Below are 19624 nucleotides of genomic sequence, written 5' to 3' on the forward strand. Positions count from 1 at the left end.
CTTCCAAGTTCTTTTTTTTTCTTTAATGAAATTACTTACTAATGCAGAATTTCTTTGACAACTTTTGTTTTCATTTGCTCTAAAAAACGTTGCTTGTAGTGCTTTGATCTGAATTATCTACAACAAGTAAATGCCATTAAGAATAACAATTCAAAAAGAAGCTTGTTAGCTTGTTAGTTTTTAGGCCTGAGAGTGAAATAAAGTTAGCATTTTCTTTTTCTTTGTTTATTCTAATTTTATTTGTTTGTTTAGATCAGGGTCTTGCTCTGTTGCCCAAGTTGGAGTGCAGTGGTGCTGTCGTAACTCATTGCAGTCTCAGGCTTAAGTGATCCTCCCATCTCACCCTTCTGAGTGGATGGGATTAGCATATGCCACCATGCCTGGCGAATTTTTTTATTTCTTGTGGAGACAGGGTCTTCTGGCCTCAAGCCTTGGCCTCCCAAAGGGCTAGGATTACAGATGTGAGCTACCACGCCCAGCTGAGCGTTTTTAAAAAATACTGGTCTTTGTACATGAGTTGTTATTATTTGATTCTATGCCTTGTGACTGATATCCCTAAAATTATTTATAAAATTTTAAGTGCGTCAGAGTCATTGAAATGGAGGAAGGAGGACTGTTTTTTATTTTTTCGGACAGAGTCTCACACTGTCACCCGGGCTGGAGTGCAGTGGCAGGATCTCAGCTCACTGCAACCTTTGCCTCCTGGGTTCAAGTGATTCTCCTGCCTCAGCCCTCCCAAGTAGCTGGGATTACAGGTGCCCACCACCACGCCCAGCTAATTTTTTATATTTTTAGTAGAGAAGGGATTTCACTATGTTGGCCAGGCTGGTCTCAAATTCTTGACCTTGTGATCTGCCCGCCTTGGCCTCCCAAAGTGCTGGGATTACAGGAGTGAGCTACCTCGCCTCCCGGCTGGAAGGAACACTGTCCTTTGGTATCAAAGATTTTGAGCTTGTTTTAACTAGCTTCCTACTGGTTACAAGCAGGTTATTTAGCTTTTGAAGCTTTTGTTCCTTTTGTCAAATGGACGTGATAGTTGCTTTGTCTGTTTTAAAAGCCTATGCTTTTCAAATGTGATAGTCCTGTTTGGAGGCCAGTTGTGGTGGCTCACACCGGTGATCCCAGCACTTTGGGAGGCCGAGAGGCGGGTGGATCATGAGGTCAGGAGATCCAGACCATCCTGGAAAACATGGTGAAACCCTGCCTCTACTAAAATACTCGGGAGGCTGGGGCAGAGAAATTGCTTGAACCCGGGAGGCGGAGATAGCAGTGAGCTGAGATCACTCCACTGCACTCCTGCCTGATGACAAAACGAGATTCCATGTCAAAAAAAAAAAAAGAACCTTTTTAGAAGTATTATTTTGAGACATTTTTAGTGTGTGAATTTATTTTAAATATGTTAACTGCATTTGACATGGACAGATCTTAAGTGTGATACATTATCAAAAGTCAAACGTCTTTTGTAATTTGCTGTACCAGACCTGTTGTGTTAATCTGATCAACGGCAAGTGAATCATAAGATTGACCTGAAAGGAAAAGAGATTTTTAGGGAACATAGAATCATACTGGATAAGAATATTCCTGTCGTTCATTTCAGGAATCTGAACAGGAATCACACGTGGATTATAGAAGAGAGTCTGATGTAAGACTTCTTTTTAATTAAGGTTTGCACCTGTGCTTCAAGTAAGACCATAGAGGTAGTAAATGAGTCCTGAACACTCATACAAGTAGGATAAAATGTTTCTTAAACAGAACTGTTGGCTGGACAGTGTGGAGTCTAATGCTGTGACCCTTAACAGTTCAGTGTGTTCTAGAAGTTCCTCTGTACCCCTCTGGATCGATTGAGGTTAGTCAGGCACAGACTTTAGTTATAGAAACCGAACATGAGAAGAATTTTTTGACCCATCTCCGTAGTATGCAGGCGCTTCGTAGCTCTTTTCTGGTTCTGGATCTGTGCCCGTTGTATATACTTTCAGCAGTTCAAGATGTTCCTTTTCGTATTTGAGACGAGCACCCTTGCACAGAGGTTACATAGCTGTGGCCTGAATGAAGATGCTGCCGGCGCCGTACTTCACACAGGTTCTTTTCGTGTAATGACTTCTGTCTCAGATCAGAAGGGACGCCTTCTCCATTTCAAGCTTCTCTTGATAAGTGGTCTTAAAGTCGCCTTTGTGTACTGTAGCCAACACCCCAACTCATGTATTTTTATAATCTTTGTGATGCAGAATAAATTCTGAATCCTTCCACCTCCAAATTAAATATACAATTATTGAGAATAATAAAACACCATGGACGTATAATAAAACACTGTGGACGTATGTCACATTTTGTCACTTTCTTGCATTCTTGTTCCCTCTCTAAAGCTCATGTTAAACTCATGTTTTTTATTTTCTTCTCAGATGACACCTTTAGCACTTCATGTAACAGTAGAGGAATGTCTTCTTATAGTACTTCCAACAAATACTTTCCTGTTTCTTAGCAGATGTGAACCATAATGCTGTTCTTTAGAAAGGAAAGGAGGAAGTGCACAGCAGGGTTTTCTGTATAAAGCTAATGGGTCATAAGGAGAAATATAGGTTATTTCCAGCTTATTAATTGTCTTAGTACATTTTTCCTATATGCACCAATATTGATAACCTTACAATGTGATACAAATAAGGATATTTATATTATGTTTGCTAAATATTTTAAGTTCTTGTTTTGGGAATTGAAAAAATCTTTTGTGCACCAACTCTATGTGACATGTATAGTAATAAATCCTATTTCATACAAAGATTAAATTGGCTAACATTTTTCTTTCCTAGTTTTCTGAAGTGAGCAGTTATATTCTATGTTGGTGATTGAAAATATGCTGTTTAGGCTGGGCACTTGGCTCATGCCTGTAATCCTAGCACTTTGGGAGGCCGAGGTGCGTGGATCACCTACGTCGGGAGTTTGAGACCATCCTGGCCAACATGGTGAAACCCTGTCTCTACTAAAATACAAAAATCAGTGAGGCGTGGTGGTGCACATCTGTAATCCCAGCTACTTGGGAGGCTGAGGCAAGAGAATTGCTTGAACCTGGGAGGTGGAGGTTGCAGTGAGCTGAGATCACACCATTTTACTCCATCCTGGACAACAGAGTGAAACTGCATCTCGGCGGGGGGGGGGTGGGGGGGGGGTGGGGGGGGTGGGGATAGGCTGTTTAAGATCATCTAAATTCAGTTTATAAGAAATGAAAAGTTTTCCTAATTAAGCTGCTTCATTCTCATTCACTTTGTTGACACATTTTGCCATCTCTGTAGCGTTGAACATGCTTAAAGAACAGAGGAAGAATAGAAAGTTAAAGTGCTAAAGTTTGGTAACTTAAGGTAGGAATACATTCTGCTTCACAGAATGGGAATGTTTCTGAAAAGCTGGCTATAGTACTGAAGAACATTTAAGTGTATTGTATTAGCAGAACTGAGCTACTTTTAGTCTTTTATACATACATATAAAGCAAGATTTCTGTGTTTCAAATCATGTATATTTCTTTAAATTTAATTATTGCTCAGTGTACTATGTTTCAAATATTGTAAAAATGAAAAGATCTTGTGGTCTTAACTCAGTATGGGATAAGTCCTCCCCACCTTCCCATTCTTATTGCCTCTTTTAGGCTAAATGAAAGGTGGGGGAGTGAATTTACAAATAGATCTCAGCTGGACTAGGTGGGTCACGTATTTCAACTGATAGTAAATAATTTCTTAACTCCTGCGTTGAAGATTATGAGAGAACAGTAAATGTTTGCTCTCAGTTTATTTTTTTACTTGTTTTGTTTTTTCATGTACGGTTTTAGGCATTTGTAACTGCAGGGTGAATGAACTACTCTTTAGTTCTTTCAGGCCGACTTTTAGATAACTGCTGTGGGGACAGTCCTCTACGCTTCAGAACTTAAAGTAATTTTAAATAGAGATAGGCAGAACTAGGGGTCAGTTTTACTGCCTATGCCTGTGCTAAATTTGACATGGCATTTCTAGGAGGGGAGAGGGGTACAGGCAGTGCACACATTGTCAGTCAATGCCAGATTTTGAGAAATAAGGGCTAATCTCTCTCTTAAATGGTCAAGATCTAATTCCCTGAAGTGCTGTTTTAGATAACGTGGTATCTGTCCAAAATTGCCCTATTACAATAGTATTTATATCTGCTCCGCCCCCCCCACCCCCCCCCCACCGGCTGCCGAGATGGAGTCTCATGCTGTTGCACAGCCTGGAGTGCAGTAGTGTGATCTTGGCTCTGCCTTCCCGGTTCAAGCGATTCTGCCTCAGCCTTTCTAGTAGCTGGGACTACAGGCGTGTACCATCACACCATCACATCCAGCTGATTTTTTTATTTTTAGTAGATACAGGGTTCCACCATGTTGTCCAGGCTGGTTTCTGTGGGTAACCCCCCATATAGGTACCGAGGAAGGAGAGCTAAGCAGAATCCTGGCACAGTTAGTGCCTGAAGAATCTCTCAGTTTATTGTGTTACTACTCAGTTATTTCCCTTTATATAATCCTCTATATATAATCATATTAGTTCATAGAATGAATGCATAAAGAATATCTTACCACTCAGTTATTTCCATATATATGTATATATTTATAACTGTATCTTAGTTCATAATCGGAAGAATGCCTAGAGTAGACACGGTACAGAGCATGAATTAAGGAATAATCAGCTTATAATCGGAGGAATATCTGGAGCAGACACAGTGCAGAGGATGATTTAAGGGAAAAACAGTTATACCAGGACAAGAATCCATGGCCCAGGCGGCAGCGTTCAGTATTGATTGTAAAGATACCTGCTGTATGGTCAGCTTGGGGCAAGAGCCACTCCTCCTGATAAAGGAGTTGTAGGAACTTGCTCCAGTTCTTGTGGAAGGCTGCCCTCAGACCAGCAATCCCTTGAGCATTCGAGGGCTCAAAACCCCTCTGAATAATCGCACCTTGGTGACTGAACTTTATCAGCTCTTGTTACTGTGCTAGCTCAGAAAGCATCCTTCTATAGAATTCATTGGAAGCTGCCAGCAGGTGGCGGTAGGCCCTCACAGCTCTGTCACTGCTGTGTGACTTAAGCATCCTCCTATAGATCTTAGGAGTTGCATGCCCATAGAGAGACGTATTGCACACTGCACCCACTTCACTGCACATGGCCCACCTCCATGCCTCGGTCACCTAATGGGGGTGGACTCCTTGCTGCGCACAGTCCATTTCCTAGCCTAGGTGAACTAATGGGGGTGGACCCCTTGTTTTATTGCTCACTACCCTATCACTATCCTTAATGATGACTTCACTCACTACCCTGCCCCTTAACCTATACCCAGTAAACGCTTCTGGACGTTTGGACCTGGCCTGTCTCCGCTTATAGGTGGCGTGGCCCCCAATCCCAGCTGCGTTTTCCTTATACTTCTGTGTCCTGTCTTTTTATTTCTCGGATCCTGTGCCTCAGCACAGCATAAGGGACACCCCATGAGCCTGTGGGGCCCTTAGCCCTACAGGTTTCGAATTCCTAAACTCAGGTGATTTGCCTTCCTGGGCCTCTGAAAGTACTGGGATTACAGGTGTGAGCCACCACACCAAGACTATTAACATTCCTTAAAAAAAAAATTATTTATTTTTGGTAGAGATGAAGTTTCACTGTATTACTATATCTTGACTCCTGGGCTCAAGCGATCCTCCTGCCTTGGCCTCCCAAAGTGCTGGGATTCTAGGCATGAGCCGCTGCGTCCAGCCTGTATTATATTTCTATTCTGACATCTTTTCTAAATGAAGTAGGGAGGTTTATATTAGAGCATCTTCCAAGATAATTATTAGCGTGGATATTACATGTTAATATGTCTTTTGTTTTTAAAAAAGTATATATTAATTATAAAATATTTTAAACATCCAGAAAACAACATAGCAAATGCCCATTTATCCACCATTCATAAATGTAAATTATGTCCATTTGAGTTCCATATCATTCAGTTCCTAATGATTGAATTTTCCCTTGGGGGAAAGGATGTAGTGTTACGTATTTAGTCACTTTTAACAACCCCAACAGTTCAAGTCCTATTACCCTTCTCTTTACCCAGAGTAACAACCATCTTGAGATTCTTTTTTGTTTGTTTGCTTGTTTGTTGTTTTGAGATGGAGTTTCGCTCTTGTCACCCAGGCTGGAGTGCTATGGCGTGATCTTGGCTCACCGCAACCTCCGCCTCCTGGGTTCAGGCAATTCTCCTGCCTCAGCCTCCTGAGTAGCTGGGACTACAGGCGTGCACCATCGTGCCCAGCTAATTTTTGTATTTTTAGTAGAGACAGAGTTTCACCTTGTTGACCAGGATGGTCTCGATCTCTTGACCTCGTGATCTACCCGCCTCGGCCTCCCAAAGGGCTGGGATTATAGGTGTGAGCCACCGCGCCCGGCAGAGATTCTTAAGTATATTTCATGTCCTTGTTTTATACTTTTACTTTATATGTGTACATGTATCTATAAGCGATATGTGGTGTTGGTTTTTGTATTAAATGTTCACAGATATATTTAGCAGTGTCTTTCATTAGCTTGATATTTTTTTTAAAACTCAGTATCAAGTTTTAGAGATACATATGTAGATTCATGTAGATGTAGTTTATTCAGTTTCGCTGCTGTATTGCGCTTCATTATATGCATATATAAAATGTTTCCCACTATTGATGGATATTTTGAGGGGTTTTTTTTGCTATTATAAATAATGTTGCAGCGATAAGTTTTACACATGTCTATCTGCAGGTGTTTCTCTTGGGGAAAAAAAAGAAGTTGTCAGATTTTAAAATATTTGCTAATTTGAGGCATGTGAAATGCTATCATTTTAATTGAGAGTTGCTTATTCTGAATGGTGGGTAAAAGGATAGGAATTTTATTGTTTTCTTTATGTTTTAAATGTCTCAAATAAATGGGGACAGCCTCGAGGCGGGGAGGAGGGGGGATGGGGAGGGATAACACTGGGAGAAATGCCTGATGTAGGTGACGTTGGTGGGTGGATGGAGACAGCAAACCACTGTAGCATGTATGTACCTATGCAACAATCCTGCAGGATGCAGAAGGTACAAATGTACCCTAGAGCCCAAAGTACAATTTAAAAATTAATAAATAAATGTTTCTAAAGGAAAGACACATTCTCATACAACAGTTATGTTGAAAAGGACCATGAAGATACCTTATCCCGCCTTCTTAGTTTATAGTGCAGCCAAGGAGAGCTACCAGAATAAGGATAAAATAGAAAATCCTACCCATCGTAGTTTAGTCTTGTATGAGTCTTAATTTTTCACATAAAAATCACGTCTTTTTCTTTATGATTTATGCTTATTTTAAGAAATCCTCTTTATGTTATCTGCTAATAGTCGAGGATTTTTTTGTTACTCTTTGCTGTTTGTATTTAGGTCCATCTGAAGGGAGTTAGGATTTTCTTTTTTTAAATATGAAAAGCTAGTTGTTACAGTGTTAAGTATTGAATTATTAAAAAATTTTTATTTAGGTTAAATATACATATGTAATTTACCGTCTTTATCATTTTCAAGTGTACAGTTTAGCAGTAATAAATACATTTATATTCTTCTGCCCTTGTCCTCTCACTCCCCACTTCTGGCTGCTAGTAACCACCAGTCTACTCTACCTTCTTGAGATCTACTTTTTTGGCCCTTGTATGAGTGAGAACATGTAATATTTGTCTTTCTATGTTTGGCTTATTTCACTTAACATCATGGCTTCCCGTTCCATCCATGTTGCTGCAAATTACAGGATTTTATTTTTTTAATAGCTAAGTAGTGTTCCATTGTGTATATAAACTACATCTTAAAACCTATTCATCATAATTATTGAATTCTCCTACTCTTCCCCACCTTGTTTGTTTGTTTTCAGGAGACAGGGTCTCCCTCTGTCACCCAGGCTGGGGTGCAGTGCCATGATCATAGGTCACTGCAGCCTTGAACCTCCTGGGCTCAAACAGTCGTCTTGCTTCAGCCTCCCAAGTAGCTGGGACTGCAGGCAGGCACCTCTAGGCCCTGCTAAGTTTTGTGGGGGGTTTCGTTGTTGTTGTTGCTGTTTCTTGGTAGAAATGGGTCTTGCTGTGTTGCCCACTGTGGTTTGTTAGTTTCAATAGTTTCTAATTCCTTTGTATTATTGTGAACAAATAACAGTTATTTAAAATAGAACAGTCCTTTCTATTTAAAATGTTTCTTTGGTAGGATTCTGTCTACTTTCTCAGCCTTCCCTTCCTGTGCATTACCTTTGATCAGTACCGTCTTACCATATAGGCTGCGTTTAGTTTCTTGAGTTATCCATCTTCCTTCTGTCTTTTAGGGCTCAACCTAAATATTACTCAGGGAAGCCTTCTTTTTTTTTTTTTTTTTGAGACGGAGTTTCGCTCTTGTTACCCAGGCTGGAGTGCAATGCCGCGATCTCGGCTCACCGCAACCTCCGCCTCCCGGGTTCAGGCAATTCTCCTGCCTCAGCCTCCTGAGTAGCTGGGATTACAGGCACGCGCCACCATGCCCAGCTAATTTTTTGTATTTTCAGTAGAGACGGGGTTGACCATGTTGACCAGGATGGTCTCGATCTCTTGACCTCGTGATCCACCCGCCTCGGCCTCCCAAAGTGCTGGGATTACAGGCTTGGGCCACCACGCCCGGCCGGGAAGCCTTCTTGAGAGTCTTTTTTAAACTCATCAGTTTGGGGCTTCTTTGTATTATACTGTTAGTGAATTCTGAATCATATTTATCTAAACTTAAAATAGATAATTAACTATTTTATAAACCATCCTTTATTTGATGGTTCTGTGAGAACAATAAATGTTTATCATCTGTCAGTCTTTTCATGCACACATTCTTTTTTCATGCCCATGTTCATAAGTGCTGAATGAATAAGTGTTCATATACTGATTGATAAGGATTCGTTCTTTTTTTCCCCCAATTAGAAATGTTACTACGGTTGATGATAACTGCTCAAAAGAAAATGTATGGTAGAGCTGGGAGAATCACTTGAAGCCATGAATCGGAGACCAGCCTGGGCAACAAAGTGAGAGCTCATCCCTATGAAAAATAGAAATAGCCCGGCTTGGGAGGCTGAGGTGGGAGGATTGCTTGAACACTGGAGTTCCAGGCTGCAGTGAGCTGTTATCCTGCCACTGCATTCCAGCCTCGGTGACAAGAGAGAGACCCTATCCCTTAAAAAAAAGAAAGAAAATGTATAACTAGGCTACACTGTAGTATTTTGTAATACTACATACAATACATAATACAATAATAGAAGACTAAATGTTCTCGTATGGCTACTATTTATGTTAAGTACATATGGTTTTTAGAACAGTTCTCTGTCATTTATCAACTGTGGTCTAGTTTACTTAGAATTAGATGGGGTAGATTTTTTGAAAAGCATTTTGAAATTAAATTAGAAGTTTTTTGTGACTAAATCAGATTTTGTTTTCTGAGTTTAAGTGCTACATTTATTTGATAGGCAGATAAATGTAACAGATTAAACTTGAAGTATGTAGTCATGATTCCTTCAAGGAAAAACGCACCTACCTTTAGTTCTTTTAGTATATTGCATTATAAGTCTTTTGTGTGTGCATATATAGCAGGCATAAATTGGCATAATTGTATGTTTAATTTTAGGTTAGACACTGTAAAAGTTTGAACTCAATTATAGTATAAAAATAACCCAGAGGAAAATTTCAGAATAATAAATCATCATGGTACAGATGCCTCTGTTTTTAGATTGTAGAATTGTTGACCAGAATGAATGCTTTATGATTAAAAGTCAGGAAATTAAAGTAATTCTTATGATTGGTATTTTTAAAGATTTTCATAGATGACAGTTGAGAACTACTCTCAGATGAGATTCTTCCATTGCTGGTAAGTCATGTAATAAAACACTTAAGTAAATGTATTTTAATGCGGAATAACATTTTAATATTGGCACATCGTGAGTCTGCCTTCTACAGTTAGTAGGTAAATTAGAAATAAGCATACCTTATTTTTATAAAGTGTTCAAAGAACCCAAGAGAGCCATGGTGCGCATTAGAAGGAGATTACAGTACTCTTCCAATTCACAGTGGGTGTGTTGTGATACCAGAGTTCTCTATATGTGACTGTATAGCCTAGATTTACCAGCATGGGGTCAGTTTTAAATATTAGGTGAGTCCCATAAATCCTGAAAAGTTCCTAGAAATTCTAACATTTTTACATTTCCAGAAGAGAGCCTCTTGAATTTGTATTCAGTCACCCCATCATCCTTCAGATATTGGTGTGTAGAATCTGTTTTTGAGGATGAGGAAATAAAGAAAAATAAAAAGGTATTTTTAAAGTATAAGAAGAAATGAAAGGTTTCTCTTCCCTTCATAACCGGTTCTAAAACTTAGCAGTTGTTAAACGTGTTTAAATGTAGGGGGAAAAATGCCTGGAAGAAAATTACCAATCAAATATAAAATGTAAGATAGCTGTAAAAGTACTGATAATACATACAGCTTTTTTTCCTTTTGGGTGGGGGTGGTGCTCATAACAAACATATTCTCTAACTTTCAAAATTATTAATAGCTTTACTGAGGTAATTCACATACTGTAAAATTCACACATTTAAAGTTTTTAGTATATTCACAGCTGTGTAGCCATCACCGCTGTCTAATTTTAAAACATTTTCATTATCCCCGAAAGAAGTTCTAACCTGTTAGCAGCAGCCATTCCTTATTCTTCCCTTCCCTCTGGCAATCACTAATCTGGTTTGTCTCTATGAATTTATTTATTCTGGACATTTCATGTAAGTGGGAATCATACAGTATGTGTCCTGTTGCGTGCGGGTTCTTTTATTTAGCGTGGTATTTTCAAGGTATGTTAATGTTGTGACATGAATACCACTGTAAAAAAACATTGATATACTAGCTTTAATGTGAACATATATATTCCGTTCTCTTGGGTGTATATCTAGAAATGAAACTGCTGAGTACCTAGGGTAACTGTTTAACATGTTGAGGAATTGCCAAACTCTTTTCCAAAGTGGCTGCACTGATTTTGCAGATTGCACCAGTAGCATGTGAGGGTTCTGATTTCTCGACTTCTCTTTAACACACCTGTCCTTTTTATTTTAGTCGTTCTTTTATGTGTGAAGGACCTTTGTGGCTTTGGTGGCCATTTCCTTGACAATAACATCATTTCAAACACTGATTGGCCATCTTTGGAGAAATACTTAAGTCTTTTGTCATTTTTAATTTTTTTATTGTTGGCTTGTAAAGAGTTTTTGAAATATATTCTGTGTACAAGTCTTTTATCAGATAGATGATTTTCAAATATTTTCCCGTTTCGTGGATTGTCTTTTCATTTTCCTTTGAAGCACACTGTTTTTAATTTTGGCGAAGTCCATTTTTTTTTTCTTTTGTTGCTTGTTCTTTTGTCAGTGGTATTTAAGAAACCATTGCCTACTCCAAGATAAGATTTATACCTGTGTTCTTGTCTGAGTTATAGTCCACTGACGTGTTTTTTTTTTTTGGTAACACTTTCTTGATTACCGTAGCTTTGTAGTAAGTCTTCAAATCAGGAAGTGCAAATATTCTAACTTACTCTTTTTTAAGATTGTTGTGGGTCTCTGGGTTTCTCGAATTTCCATAGAATTATAGTGTCAGCTTGCAAAACATGCAGCTGGGATTTTGATAGGACTTGTGTTGCATCTGTAGGTCTGTTTGGGAAGTATTGTTACCTTAATACTGTCTTTACTCATGAGCGTGGGATGTGTTTCCATTTATTAACGTGTTCTTTAATTTCTTTCATGTTTTGTAGTTCTCAGTATACAGGTCTTGTACTTCTTTTATTACTTTAAAAAATTTATTTCTAAGAATTTTATTTTATGGTGGTATTGCAAATTGAATTTTTTAGAATTTCATTTCAGGTTAATTCCTTGTGCATAGATTTTTTTATACTAAATTTGTATTTCATGTAACTTATTTTTTTCTCTTAACTGTATGTTACAAAAAGCTTTCAAATGGTTGGCTACATGCACATCCATCTCATTTACTTAGTAAATGTTTCTTGAACACCTACGGTATAGTGGAGATTTTTTTCTAGATGCTGGTAGAGACAGCAGTGTATAAAATCCATTGAATCCTTTGCCTTCATGGCACTTAGATACTAAAAAGAGAGATCATAAAGATAGGTAAATATATGTTACATAGTGCTAAGGAGAAAAAATAAGGGAAGTGGGATATCAGTGTTTGTAGGTGAAAAGGATGATGGAAAATTTTAGGTAGGGTGGCTAGAGAAAACGTCACTGAAATGATGTCGCTGAAATGGTAATTTCAAAGAAGACCTGAAGGAAATGAGAGAGCTAGCTATGTGGATATTTGGGGAAAGAACATTTCAGGAAGAGGATATAGTGAATAGGGAAACCCTAAAGTGAGAGTGCCTGATGTGTTTGAAGAACTTGAGGTGTGGCCAGTGTAGCTTTAGAAAAGTAAACGATGGGAAATAAAGAAGCAGAGAGATATTAGAGGGTACAGATACTTCGATCATATTAAATGTTTGATTTTTACTGTTAAGTGAGATGGGAAGCTGTGAAGGTCTTTGAGCAGAGTAGTGAAAAAGTATATGTTTAGCAAGATCACTCTCGCTGCTGTGTTGAACACAGACTGAAAAAGAGGAGACAGGCAGAATCAGCAGACCAGTTGGTAGACTAGTAGTACAGATTAAGAGATGACTGAAAAGGACAGAGAGGTCATAATGAGGGTGGTGAGAAGTGGTTGAGTTCTTGATAGATGTTGAAATAGAGTCAATAGGATTTGGTGGTAGACCAGACGAAAGTGGGAAATAAAGGGAGGAGTAAAAAACGATGCCTAAGTTTTTTGACCAGAGCAACTGAGAGAATGGAGTTGGATAATTCTCTTAAATCACTGCATTAAATCTGTGCATCATTTCACATGTCCACTTGACTACAGGTAATTTTACCATATAGGCTTGCGGGGGGAGGGGAGGAGAGGAACAACAGAAAAGAGATAGGAAGGAAAAACATGTTTTAAAATATAATGAATTAGGCGTTAATGAACAATTGTCCTAAAGAAACCTGAGATAGAATACTATAAATCTGATGTGTTCTCAATCTTTAGAACTGAACTAGGAATCAACTCTGAGAGTTCATGATATATTACGAAACTCTTTGCCTTTTGTGGAAATTAGGTTGTTTTCAATTTTTGTTTTTGCAAATGATGATACTTGTTGTTTTTTCTGTAAGGTAGATTTCTACAAATAAGATTTCAGGCTGTTAGACTGTGTCAATCTAAAAATTTGATAGATTCTGCCAATTACCTTTTAAAAAATAATTTTAGCAAGTTTCATTTCTTAAATCAATATTAGGGACTGCTCATTTACCTTGTTTTATGTATATATAAAATCTGTTTAAATTTTTAATTGCCTGGCTTTTTTGGTCCATTTCTATCGTATTTTTTGTTTTTTAAATTTGTAAGCATTCTTTATATATTATTTCTTTATTATAATTTGCAAATATCTCACTATTTACCTTTCATTTTATAGTATCTAGTATGAAAATGTAAAGTTTTTATGTAAGCACATCCATCCATCTTTTATGGCTTCTGGGTTTCAGCATGCTAAAACGATGATATAAATATGATCTCATGTACATATTACAAAAAGTGTTTAGAGATAGGCTCTTGCTCTGTCACCCAGGCTGGAGCAGTTGTAGCTCCCTGCAACCTCAAACTCCTGACCTCAAGTGATCATCCTGCCTCAGCTTCCCAAGCAGCCAAGATTACAGGCATGTGCCACCATGGCTAGCTGGGTTTCTGTTTGTTTTTTTGTTGTGTTTGTAGAGAAGGTGTCTGTGTTGCCCAGACTGGTCTCAAACTTCTGGCCTCAAGGTATCCTCCCACATCAGCCTCCCAGAGTGCTGGGATTGCAGGCATGAGCTACTATACCTGGCCAGTCTTTTATATTTTCTTCTGATACTTTTATGATATTTTACTTTATAGACTTTATAAAGTTAGATCTGAACAACCAGCATATTTTTGGTATGGTATGATACGGTTTAGATCCGGATAGCATTAGTCGAATGGTATGATATGGTTTAGGTCTGGATTGCATTCGTCATATGGTGGGAACTGTATCTACCTTTTGTTTTCTTGCACTTGGGCAGTGATTGTCTCGACCACTTAAGTCATCCTTTGTCCACTTAAAATGCCAGCTTTTCCTATATTGTTTAAACAAACTTTGAAAAAAAAATCAAGTTTATTGAGGTATAGTTGATATACAATGAAATGCATCCATTTTAACTGTACTATTTAATTGATTTTGACGAATATATACACTATCACTGCTACTATAATCAAGCTTTAGAACAATTGAATTACCTCCAGAAAGTTCCTTCTTGTCTACAGTCATTTCTCTCTCTTTGCCCCAAGCAACCACTAATCCGTTTATTAGTTTTGCGTACTCTAGAATTGCTCAGGTAACATATACTCTTCCATGTCTGGTTTATTTCACTTAGCATGTTTTGAGATTCATCCAATTTGTGTTGTCATGGATTTGTTTATTAAATACAATATGGGTGTACCACAGTGGGTTTATTCATTTTCCGGTGAACATTTGTATTGTTTTCAGTTTTAGGCTGTTGTGAATGAAGGTACTGTTTTATATGCATGTCTTTGTGTGAACATGTTTTCATTTTTTTAGGGTAAGTACCTTAAATAGGAATTATTGGGTCACATGGTGAATTTATGTTTAAATGTATAAGGAACTGTCAAATTATTTTCCAGATAATTATACTACTTTACATTCTCATCAGCAGTGTATGAGAGTTCTGGTTCTCCAAATATGAGCATTTGATGTTCTCAGTCTTTAATTGCAGACATTCTGAGAGGTGTGTAGTGGTATTCCATTGCAGTGATTTTTTTTTAAATTGTGTAAAAATACACATAACCTCAAATTTACCATTTTAACGATTTTTAAGTGTACAGTTCAGTGACATAAAGTACATTCACAACCATTACCACAACCGCCTCTGAAACTTTTTTATCCTCTGCCTGAAACTCTACCCTTTAAACAGTAACTCTTCATTGCCTATTCTCCCCATCTGCTGGTAATCACTGCTGCTTACTGTATGAATTTGACTCTTCCAGGTACTTTCATATAAGTGGAATCGTGATTTTTGTCCTTTTGTGTCTGGCACATTTCATTTAATAATAATAATGTCCTGTGTTAGGCCATTCTTGCGTTGCCTTAAATGAATATCTGAGAGTGGGTAATTTAAAAAGAAAAGTTTATTTGGCTCCTGGGGCTGCAGGCTGTACAAGCACAGCACCACCATCTACTCAGCTTCTGGGGTGCTCTCATGGTGGGTTTACTCATGGTAGAAGGCAGAGGGGGAGCAGGCATGTCATATGGCAAGAGCAGGAGCAAGAGAGAGAGTGGGAAAGTGGCACACCCTATTTAAACAACCAGATGTCATGAGAACTCACTCTATCCCAGGGACAGCACCAGGCCATGAGGGATTGCTCCCATGACCCAGTTACCTCCCACCAGGCCCCACTCTCAACATTGGAGATTATATTTTAACATGAGATTTGGGCAAGACAAAAATTCAAACCATATCAGTCCTCCAAGTTCATTCATGTTGTAGCATGTATCCAAATTTGATTCTTTAAGGTTGAATAATATTTCATTGTGTACATATATCACTTTCTGTTTTATTTTTTTGTCAGTGACATTTGGGCTGTTTGAACCTTTTAACTATGTGAATGATGCTGCTGTGAACATTGGTTTATAAATACCTGTTTGAGTCCTTGCTTTTAATTCTTTTGGTTATGTACTTGAGAGTGGAGTTGCTAAGTCATAAGTCATATGGTAATTTTATGTTTAATTTTTTTGGAGACTGCCATGCTGTTTTCCACAGTGAATGCACCATTTTACATTGTCACTGGCAGTGAATAAGGGTTTCAGTTTCTCCGCATCTTTGCTAACACTTGGTAGTTTGTTTTTTTATTTAAAATAATTGCTATTCTAATGGGTGTGAAAAGTAATTATGGTTTTAATTACATTTTCTTCATGACTACCATTGAGAAGTTTTCTTTTGTGTGTTTGTTCAATATTTTGCACGTTCTTTTCAGAATGTATGTTCTTTGTCAGATAGATAAATGTATTTCTTCTGCTTCTTTACTGATTTTCTATCCATTTATTAATTACCAAGAGAGGAATGTTGAAATCTTCAACTATAATTTTGACTTTATGTTCCTTCTGTTCTATTTTTGCTTCATATGCTTTGAAGCAAAATCTGTGAAGTTATGTCATTAGGTGTGTTCACATTTGGGACTGTTAGATATCCTTGATACATTGACGCCTTTATCATTATGAAACGTCTCTGTTTATCTCTGGTAATGTTCCTTAGCTAAAGTCTTATGTTGGCATTAGTGTATCCACTCCTTTCTTATGATTAATTTTTGCATATTATCTTTTTGCTGTCTTTTTATTTTCAACTTACTGATCATTTAGTGTCTTTCTTTTAGATAGCATAAAGTTGCATCTTGTTTTCAGACTGATTTTTATGATCTTTGGTTTTTAATTTGATTGTCTAAGTCTATTTACATTTATTGCAGTTGGCAATAGAGTTGTGTTTAAGAAAGGATTTGTTTTCTATTTATGTGATCTTTTTCCTCCTCTTCTGCTTTCTTTTTGGTTAATGAACATTCTTTTGGAATATTGTATTGTCTCGATTTTTTTAGCTTGTCCCTCTGTTTTTCTTCCCAATGGTAATTCTAGGATTTATAATATGCACCTTTAACTTACCTCAGTCTACCTTTAAAAATATTACTCCTCTTAATGTATAAGAACTTTAGAATGGTATACATCTATTTACTCTTACTGTTTTTGGTATTGTAATCTTACATTTATTTTATTTCTATATGTGTTATAGATTCACAGTAGGGTTTGAAACTATTTCAAAGGCCAGTAGTCTTACAAAGAAACTTTTTAACAATAACATTCCTTTATATTTACCCTCATATTTACCATTTTCATTTCTTTTCCTTTGTGGAGATCCAAGTTACTTACTGGTGTTATTTTCCTTCTACTTGAAAAAATTTCTTAAACATTTCTGAAGTGTGGGTCTACTGGCTGCAAAATCTTTCAGCTTTTATTTGTATGGAAATGTCTTTATTTCACCCAACATTTTATTGTAAAATTTTTCAGACCACACAGACTTTAAAATAATTGTAAAATGTAATTTCACAATTAACATTGGGTTATATTTGTTTTGTCTTCTGTCTTGTCCATCTATTCATCTTCTCTTCTTCTAGTGTCTTTTTTATGCTTTTCAAAGTAAGTTGCAGATGTTAGTATACCACGCCCTTAACTTCAGCATGTATATTAACAACTAGAATTTACTGTGCTATTCCAGTTATTCATTGCTGTGAAATAAATTGCCCCAAACTTGGTGCCTTAAATATTAGCAACGATTTATTTTGCTCTGAATCTTTCATTTGGTCAGGGATCGGCAAGGAGAGCTTGTCTTTGGCAATACATTATAACAACTGTCTATGTAGCGTTTACATTGTATTTGGTGCTGTTAAGTAGGCCCGAGATGGCTTAACGTATCTGGAGATGCATGCAGGTTACATGCAAATACTATGCCATTTTATGTAAGAGGTTTGAAGCATCCTTGGATTTTGGTATCCATGGGAGTCCTGGAGCCAGTCCTCTGTAGATAGTTGTGGTATTACTGTAGTCTTTGGATTGAAAGAGTCACGGATTTCACTCAAGATTGAAGGAGATGGGCCACAGACTCCGCCACCTGATGGAAAAAAATGACAATGTTACTTTACTAAGAAGACCATGTGGAATGGTTTCTGTTTTGACCATCTTTGTACAATACAGATGACCACATATACCATTTCATGAGCTGTGACAAATATATACACCTTTGCCAGAAATTCCTATCAGGGTATAGAACATATACCTTTTCCTAGTTACTCCTCCCTGCACCACCCCCAGAACCTATCATTGTTCAGATTGTTTTCATCTTAGTTTAGCTTTCTTAGAACTTCGTGTAAGTAGAGTAGTACAGTACTTAGTGTTGTAAAAAGCTTTCTTTTTACTCAGCATAGTGTTTTTGAGATTCATCCATATTGTTGCATGTTTCAGTGGTTTGTGACTTCATCTATTAAGGGACACCTGGGCTATTTTCAGTTCCTTGCTATTATAAATAAAAGTACAGTGGACATATATGTTTCTTCTCTTGGTTAAATTGTTTTTTCTTTCAACATTTGTTTTGATTAGAAGTCTGGCTATACTGTCATGTGCCACATAATGACATTTCATTCAACAAGAGATCACAGATTACAGCAGTGACTTGAGATTATAACACGGTGTTTTCACTGTACCTTTTATACTGTGTTACAGTGGTCTACCTAATTCAATACAGTAACATACTGTACAGGTTTATAACCTAGGAGCACCTGGGCTATACCATATACCTTAGGTCTGTAGCAAGCTGTACCGTCTAGGTTTGTGTAAGTGCGTTCTGTGATGTTTGCACAATGACAGATCACCTAAAGATGCCGCCTAATAATAGCATTTCTCAGAATGTATTCCTGTTGCTAATGCTAATGATGCGTAACACTACTTACCTTTTCTTCCTTACACTAAGTCTTTTTTCCCTGGCTACTTTTAAGATTTTTTCTTGTCACTTTTCATTTTTGATGATTACCATGCTGAGAGTTGTTGAGGTTTGTTTTTTTGTTTGTTTGTTTTTTTGCCCTTTTGAATTTGTACGTTTATGTTATGGTTTTCCTTAACTTTGGAAGACTGTTGTCATTATTTCTTCTATATATATTTTTAATCATCTCTACTCTTAACACCATTTCCTCTTTTTCTGGGACTCCAGTTACACATATGTTAGACCATTTGGTATTTTCCACAGGTCATTAACATTGTATTTGTTATTTTTCGGTCTTTTTATTTCTCTGTGCTTCAGGTGGTTTTGCCTTCTGTTTTACTGGTTTTTTTTTTCCTCCTGCCATGTTAAATAATTTCAGATATTTTGCTTTATATATCTAGAAGTTCCATTTGATTCATCTTCATCTTTGTGTATTTTTTTGAATTCTTGAGCACATTTGTGATAGCTATTTGAAAATTTTACTTACTGATTCCATGAATTTTTTCACTTCTGAATTTGTTTGTTGACTTTTCTCTTGGTTGTGGGTTGTGTTGTCCTGTTGCTCTTTTTAAACATATTTAATGATTTTTAAAAATTGGTTGCTGGACATTGTAATATTTTGTTGTTGAGTGACTAGATTTTGTTTCCTTTTAGAGGGTTTTGTTTTGAAGCCAGCTAAATAATTTGCTGGTAAGTTTTATTCCTTCAGGGCTTCAGTGGAGTTTGTCTAGAGAAGGCTTTGCTTTAATGGTAATAGCTCCTACCTAAGGCGTGATCCTTCCGAGTCTTTATTAAATCCTCCCAGTCACCGTGTTCTCTTCACTCAGGTTACAGGGGATTTAGCAGTCTTCCAGATCTTTTTAAGTACTGGGAATATTGCAGCTCATTGCTTCTCTTCCCTAGCTTCATGGAGTCACTTACCTTACTTATGTACAGTTAGTACATAGCATTAGACTCCCATTGCCATTAGA

General features: G+C 37.4%; 2 protein-coding genes across 12 annotated transcripts in view; one reads left to right on the plus strand and one right to left on the minus strand.

Annotated features, from left to right (window-relative positions):
* UBE3A (ubiquitin protein ligase E3A) overlaps positions 1-19624 on the plus strand; it is an 85568-nt gene that overhangs the window by 4920 nt on the left and 61024 nt on the right. The gene's annotated exons all lie outside the window — the stretch shown is intronic.
* The window catches only part of LOC103793567 (uncharacterized), a 156488-nt gene continuing 154297 nt past the window's right edge, over positions 17434-19624 (minus strand). The window contains exon 15 of the mRNA XM_078329080.1: positions 17434-17789. The gene's annotated coding sequence lies outside the window, so the exon portion shown is untranslated. The remainder of the gene's footprint in view (positions 17790-19624) is intronic.

Source organism: Callithrix jacchus, chromosome 6, assembly GCF_049354715.1.
Source record: "Callithrix jacchus isolate 240 chromosome 6, calJac240_pri, whole genome shotgun sequence".
Classification (NCBI taxonomy): Eukaryota; Metazoa; Chordata; class Mammalia; order Primates; family Cebidae; genus Callithrix; species Callithrix jacchus.